An 8,559-nucleotide genomic window follows, 5' to 3' on the forward strand; every position below is an offset into this window, starting at 1 on the left:
TATTCTATTACTAAAAACGTGGACAGCACCGTCCTTGCAGCCTTTGCTAAACATCAAGATATTAATGTACATTGGGACAAAGCATCTATAATTAGGACAGCCACCAACAAACAAGTCCTTAAACATATTGAAAAACTTGAAATTTACAAGGCGCATATTAACAAAGGATGCATCAACCATAGAGACGCAGAAAGTCTATCCTGCGCATGGAAATCTTTTTACCATGACGATTAATTTTTATTTTTAATTATTTTAATTTAATTTCATTCGTTACCACGATTAATTTCTTAATATTTTATTTTATTTATGTTTTACGTAATTAATTTTAATTTTTAAACCGTTGTATAGCTTACATTCTATTTTACGTTCGTTTTCCGTTTTAAAGTTCTTAACTGATGAAGACTATTAAATATAGTCGAAAACGTTTTTAAATTTATTAAATACGTTGCTGGAAATAGTAAGGTGGTTTGATTATACCCTACATCTAGCATTATATATATTGGCTATCTGTATTAACAAATATTTTGATTAAGAATTACAAATGCTGTCCAATTCAATAAAAAAGTGTAGTGTTCGGCATTCTCATACTGGACTTGCCCACACTGGGTCTACTTGAGTTCATTCTACCACGATGTGCTTTCACCTACTCTACAAGAAAAATTTTACACCATACACCTGTGCTTTGTCATTCCAAGTATTTGTGTTGTGCCTGTCATATAGTGTTATTTCATTTGTGCATTATAGGCTGTGATTCCATCTGTTCTGTACATAGCTAATGAAGCTCCCTGGAACTTTACAGGGCCCACTCATCTATGTTTAATGATACTCCAAGTGTTTGTGTGGTGCTTATTTATTACAGCGTTATTTCCTTTGTGCATTATAGACCATAATCCCATCTGTTTAGTGCATGGTTGGTGAAGCTCTCTGGAACTTTACAGGGAATACTCACTTTAATAACTTCCTAAATATGCACTGTGCACAGTTTGTCATGTTATTACACAACTGGGACCAAATATGATTCTGTCATTCCAGTCGATATTCCACAGCTACATGATTCTACCTTCCTGTGGTACAATCATCAACTAATTTTCCTGGTACTTTCGTCAGATTCCTGACTTCCACTTGTATTTTCAACGACCGGGAAGTTTTCTGATTAAAGAAGAAATACCGAAAACCAACAGGAACACATACCTCACCAAACATTCAACGCTATTTTTTCTATGTCGACTTAATATGGACAGAGGACAGTTGTGTCTTTTTATATATCTTGTAAATGTGTAATTTATATGTTTGTAAACTTTGCTGTTACATTTAATAGTTTTTTTTTTTTTTTTGGTTATTTTAGTTTTAAGTTTATCTTATTATTTTATGATATTTTGTCAATCTTAAGTAAGTATACTATATATTCACTTATTGTAGAATTTTTCCTGGTAATGCTCTACAGCGGGGCCAGGAAATGTACATAATATTGTACCTAATAAATTAAAATGAATGAAAAAAAAAAAGTTTAATCCCTTCATTACAAGGCTTCTTTCACGCTCAGAAACATGTATAGCTTTTGGTTATTTAAAAAAAAATATTCATTCAAAGTTTAAAAAAGTGTGTATATTTTCTTTGTATGTAATTTGTCGAAAATGGTTCCTGAATGGCATCTTTTCCACCGGCAACATGACGCCTGCAATGATGACTTTCTCGTAGAAATTCTATGTGATGACCGGGAAGCTGCCATTCGTAGGTTCGGTCGCATTATAGCAATAATAATTAAACACCTTAAACGAGACAAAACATAAACGGAAAATATATGTAAGGATATAAAATTAATTTTTACATATTTACTAGTAGTATAGAATTAAACAAATGAAATATAATGTGATCCGTGAATATTTACAAGTTATAAACAGGTCAATTCGAATATAATATAAATATAAATACAATATAATAAAAAAAAGTGAATACAATAACATCTGTTTATAAGATGAAAATATATTTTATTAATATATATTAATAATAACAAAGATGTAAAGATATGAAAACGTTTTTGTAAACTTGACCTGTATAATCAATAAATATTTCTTGAAGGAAAGAAATTGTCATTGCAATTTTAATTCATAAACTTCGTATAAGTATAATTTAAAACAAATCGATTTAAAACATGATAAACGCAATTTTATAACCAAAGTAAAAATAATTTATGACAAAGGCATTAAAAGTAAACAGTTCTGACAAAATTGATTGTTAAATATTTAGGACAGCATTCTGCTCAATACAATTAAACAGTAACCTTGACATCTGACCCACTTCTGACTGTACATACGTTCAAATCTAATTGTTTTCTGATTTTAATAAATGCGAGGCAATGCTCATGGGTTCCCATGGAGGGGCTCTGGGCTATTTCTTATTTCTTACTGTCCTATCTATCTTTATTTCCTCTTCCTCGTAATCATCAACTCTCCTAAACTCTTCTTTCATATTCTTACATGGCAAAGTCCTAGCTAAAAGGATAGCCCTTCTTAACTGTAGAACAAAAACAAGATCTCTCGCTCTGGGAATAGTGCTGTAGGCCCAGATAAAATCCACTACAGATTGATTAAAAATCTGTCAAACAATACCCTTAGTAATCTTCTGAACCTGTTTAACAGAACATGGTCAGAACATGCTTTTCTTGACTCTTGGAGGCTACGGATTATCATTCCTATTCCTAAGCCAGGCAGATTGCAAGAATCCCTCTAATTACAGACTGATCTCTCTGACAAGTTGCTGTGTAAACTCTTCGAGAGAATGGTAAACAGATGATTGATGTTCCTCCTAGAGGAAAAGAACTATTTTTCACTACATCAGAGCGGAATTCGTAAAAACAGAAGTACCACCGACAACTTAGTAAACCTTGAAACATCCATACGCGAAGCATTTGTTCGATGACAGCACTTAGTGTCTGTGTTTTTCGATATAGAGAAGGCCTATGATTGCTGCTGGTGATATGGGATACTCTGTGATTTGCATGAATTCGGATTACAGAGTAATTTGCCAATTTTTATAAAAAACTTCCTACAGAATCGAAGATTCCAAGTCAGGATGGGCAATAGTTTACCTAGGCTTTTCACACAAGAAGGTGTTCCTCAAGGTTGTATTTTGAGTGTGACTCTGTTCCTAATCAAAATTAACATCATAGCTAAGTGTCTTCCTCCCAGTTTGAAACACTCTTTACATGTGGATAACTTTCAGATCTCCTGCCAGTCTAGTAATGTAAGTTTCATTGAGAGACAACTGCAAACCTCCCTAAATCGCAAAGACCAAGACCAATGGTTTTACTTTTACACACAGAGAAGACCTTGGCATCCACTTTTGCCAAAGTTGTGGTTTGCACCTGTATCCTGAAATTCACCTAAATAGGGTTAAAGTCCTAATGGTGAACGATGCTAAGTGGGTGTTGTGCTTGATCAAAAATTGACGTTTTTGCCACACTTGAGCAATTTAAAGCATAGATGCTTAAAATCTTTGAATCTTTTAAAGGTTCTGGGCTGCTCATCCTAGGTAGCAGAGAAATGTTCTGTGCTCATGATTTACAGGGCCCTCGTCTGCTCTAAGCTGTACAAAACGCAATGTGTGTTTGCACTGCATATGTGGGTAAGCGGCATTAAACATGTTTTTACAGGAAATTCTTCATCTCTTATAATGACATGCGGCGTTGTTATTTTAGTGCCAAGTAGATATTATAGATATTTTTCTACTGGTCCACTTAAAGTATCCGCTGATAAAGTTTTTCCTATGGTTGAATTAGAGAATATTTCCCCGTCATTATTTTTGCCATACACACATATATCCACACACAAATTTATAATTGGCATCAATGATTGCCATCAGTACAATTGAAAAGTTTTTTTATAGTTTAAATAAAGAAATCCACTGTTAGCTGGAGCTGTTATGACAACGTGTTTGTCATCTATGGCACCAAGTTCCATATGTGCCAAAATTCCTCTGATATTTTTAACAACCATTTTTTTTTGGTAGGTGTTGGCATGAATTCTTCTGTCATTTCTTGTATCATAGCAGTACATACTTCTACAATTATATTATGCACAGTGCTCACACCAAGTTGATCACTATACATTATAGTTAGGTGGAGTCTCCGGTTGACAAAAATCTACAATAAATTTAAACAAGTCATTTTTTGTTTCAGATTGCAAGTGAAAGAAAGCATGGGCTTTACTACATGATGCATTCCGACATGCGATAAAAAATCGAAAAGAAACTAAAAGTGGACAAACTAGTGTATCTAGGAAAAAATAGAAATATGAGTAAGAAATGTCTTTTCTGTTGCCGTATTTCAAGGAGAGACCCACTATTGGCAATGTTCCAGCTAACCATGTAGACAAAAATAGTGATGCTGAAGAAAATTGCTCTGATGAAGATAATCAACCAAGGTAAGCTTCTCCTGAAGCTATAATAGCACATTCCACTTCACCTTCAAAGCGGCCAAATATTACCAAGGTGGCTATGACCCAGCCATCTACTTTTAAAAAGATGCATTCAATTTCAGGATCTTCACAAAACTATGCGCCAGTGCAAAACAGGACTGAAATTTGCAAAGAAATAATTCCACGACTTATTTCCAGTGAGACTCCTTCAAAGAGACTAATGAAATTTATATTAGAAAATAAAGTGAAGACCAATGACATTCAGCAATTTTTTGATAGTATCGCTACCACAGTTCAGTCATTCCCTCCTCGAGATAGAGCAATAGCAAAAGCTAAAGTATTTAGAGTGATATCAGAAATGGAGCTAAACATTTTAGGTAGAGATTCAAGTACCCATTCTGAATATGTAGGTTTGCCTGTATTGTATTAAACACAAATACTCGAACAATGAAACATTGTCTATAACACACCATTACCACATTCACCCTCACACGGGTCAGTGCAATGGAACATTTCTAATGATGAGTCAGGACTACAAGGAGTCTACAATATCCAAGAACCAGAAATACAACAACTGGACAACATACAGGAAACAACACCCGAATACTCAGTACAACATTATTTTACTACATATGTCCCAGAATAAAACAAATTTTGTTATATCTATAATAAGTTTACCTGAACCAAATTTTGTACCAAAATTGAGAAAAGGGTAGTTTCAAGTAATCTTAGTAATATTTTCTAAAATTTTAATATTACATGAACAATAAAGCATTTAAACAAAAAAAGCTTCAAACAAACGGATACTTTTCTTCTAGGTGATAAAGACTCCTTGAACTTTTTGTCTTGCTTAGTTATCATTCCGGTCATTGTTAAAGTCAGCGCTTTATTAAGCTCTTTGCTATCGCTGCAGCTAAAGTGTTGTTAATACTCTTGGCTGCTCACCGCTTTACGTAAAGCAAACGCTTGAGTTCGAGGATATTTTTACAGCGCTAGAAGAAGTGGTTTTTCTGCTGCAGCAAAATGGCAGAGGAATTCGAATTTATTATTGAAAACAATAAATTTAAAGTTTGTGTAGACGAGAAGACTGCATTTAAGATAAAAAACAGTAAATATTAATTATATAATTTTAAAATTATTTTATAAATATTTGTTAGTTTATTTAATAACTTTCAATAGATTTTNGCATTTACAATTCTTTATAAAATTCATTTTTTACCCATAAAATTAAGCTTTATGCCATTTTATAATAATTAATAATATAAAATGTTTTTGATAAGATGTCGTAGCAGATGGAACCAAACGGAGTTTGAAAGTTTGGCCGGGAAAGTTATGCAACTCATTGATGGATTTTTTAAAAAAGAAATTCTTGAATTTCGAATTTCAAGACTTAATTACAACTTAAATTTGAACTTTTTAGTTTATGCAATGAATAAGTTTGTGTAGTATTCCGTATTGTAATTGTATAAGTACTGCACTTTCTTTAGTATACAGTATCACTATAATATATTTGTATTAAAATATTATGTACTGATATATACTTTAAAATGTTTTAATCTTTGGAAATCGCTATACTTAAAATAATCTCTTTCGTAATCTTTAATTTTAGATCCTACATTTGCTCAGCAGTATGGATTAGAACTTGCAAATAAAATAAAGACAAAACCTGAAGAACATACACTGGTGGAGTCTAATAAAAATTTAGAAAGAAATATAAATTCAGGTATTCAAAGAAATGTGACAGTCAGAATTACTGTCATTGTTAATTTACAGTGTAATTTATATCATTTTTATTTTAAAACAGTTCCAAGTACTTCAGGTATTAGGGGTGAAAAGAGACCTCTTTCAGATGGTATGTTTAATTAAAATATACTTTTAATTCTACTTATTTTCTTGTAAAATCAAAATTAGACTTCATTAGACTTCAAAAAAATTCATACTTAGACTTCATTAACTTTCAAACAGTTCCAAGTACTTCAGGCATTAGGGGTGAAAAGAGTCCTCTTTCAGATGGTATGTTTAATTAAGATATACTTTTAATTCTACTTATTTTCTTGTAATGATAAATTATTTATATATATTTATAAAAATATCATATTGTATAAATGTAAGAAAATATTGCAAGATTTCATAGTTAAAGGACAGTCTTTACAATTGTTGGATAAAAGTTACACAATGATTGGACATGATTAAAAAAGTTTCAAAATGTTCCTAAAGATAAAGACTTAAGTAAATCTGAAAAACAATATATGAAATTTATGTCAAATGCTAATTGGACTGATGCTATGACCAGACTCTTAATAAGTATCAGGTTGGAAATGGAGGAGGAATTTCGGAAACCAATAGCCAAAAATAAACTGTGGGTGAAGGTTTCCAATCTCTTAGCAAAACAGGGATATAAAATACCTTCTACAGAGTGTGGTAAAAAGTGGTGAAACCTTTTATCAACATATAGAAGAAATAAAAGAGAGGTTGAGGCGCACGTTTTAAACGTGTAAACGTGTACGTGTGACGTTCGGCGCCGCTTTCCCGTAAGACTAAAAGTTTGACGATGGTGTTTGGAATGTCGAGCGTGATTCCACCGACTATCCAAACACCATTGTCAAACTTTTAGGCTTACGGGAAAGCGGCGCCGAACGTCACACGTACACGTTTACACGTTTAAAACGTGCGCCTCAACCTCTCTTTTATTTCTTCTATATGTTGATAAAAGGTTTCACCACTTTTTACCACACTCTGTAGAAGGTATTTTATATCCCTGTTTTGCTAAGAGATTGGAAACCTTCACCCACAGTTTATTTTTGGCTATTGGTTTCCGAAATTCCTCCTCCATTTCCAACCTGATACTTATTAAGAGTCTGGTCATAGCATCAGTCCAATTAGCATTTGACATAAATTTCATATATTGTTTTTCAGATTTACTTAAGTCTTTATCTTTAGGAACATTTTGAAACTTTTTTAATCATGTCCAATCATTGTGTAACTTTTATCCAACAATTGTAAAGACTGTCCTTTAACTATGAAATCTTGCAATATTTTCTTACATTTATACAATATGATATTTTTATAAATATATATAAATAATTTATCATTACAAGAAAATAAGTAGAATTAAAAGTATATCTTAATTAAACATACCATCTGAAAGAGGACTCTTTTCACCCCTAATGCCTGAAGTACTTGGAACTGTTTGAAAGTTAATGAAGTCTAAGTATGAATTTTTTTGAAGTCTAATGAAGTCTAATTTTGATTTTATAACTAACGTTATAAAATCAAAATTGGTTTACAAAAACAAAAAGAACCCGGACAGATCTATAAATACGAAAAAAGGCCCGACTAGTAGCCCTGGGATGTTCCCAAAAGTACGGAATTAATTACAAGGAGACATTTTCACCTGTGATGAAATTGGAAACGCTAAGAATCTTATTAGTAATTGCAACACAAAAGAACTGGAAAATAAGCCAATACGACGTTAAAACAGCCTACCTACATAGTAATTTGGACGAATGCATATATATGGAACAACCGATGGGATTCATTAAAGAAGGAGACGAGTCGAAAATATGCAAACTAAATCGCTCTATCTATGGCTTAAAACAGGCTGGAAGAACATGGTTTAAGACGATTACCGATCACCTGTGTCAAAACGGTTTCGAACAATTAAAAGCTGATCCATGCGCATTTAAATATCAACGAGACGAACACATTCTATACTTAGGATTACACGTTGACGATATGATAACAATATCTTCGAATAAGCGAATCGAACATGAAGCTATAAAAAAAATCACGGAAAATTTTGACTTAGTTAACCTGGGAGACCCTAAATGCATTTTAGGAATCGAAATAACGAAATTCAAAGATGGGATAAAACTGACGCAACAGAGACAAATAAAAGAGATACTCCAAAAATTTAAAATGGAAGATTGTAAACCAGTAAACACGCCGATGGATCCTAACCAAAAATTAGACGACAGCGAAGGATCGCCTTGCGGAAATAAGAAACTTTTCCAAGAAATTTTGGGAAGTGTGATGTATATCAGTTTAACAACGAGACCCGATTTGTGTCAGCCGATCAGCGAACTGTCACAGTACACACAAAATCCAAAGGAAATGCATATCCAAGCAGCGAAACGACTGATAC

Source organism: Centruroides sculpturatus, unplaced genomic scaffold, assembly GCF_000671375.1.
Source record: "Centruroides sculpturatus isolate CEXI.00-Female unplaced genomic scaffold, Cexi_2.0 scaffold947, whole genome shotgun sequence".
Taxonomy (NCBI): Eukaryota; Metazoa; Arthropoda; class Arachnida; order Scorpiones; family Buthidae; genus Centruroides; species Centruroides sculpturatus.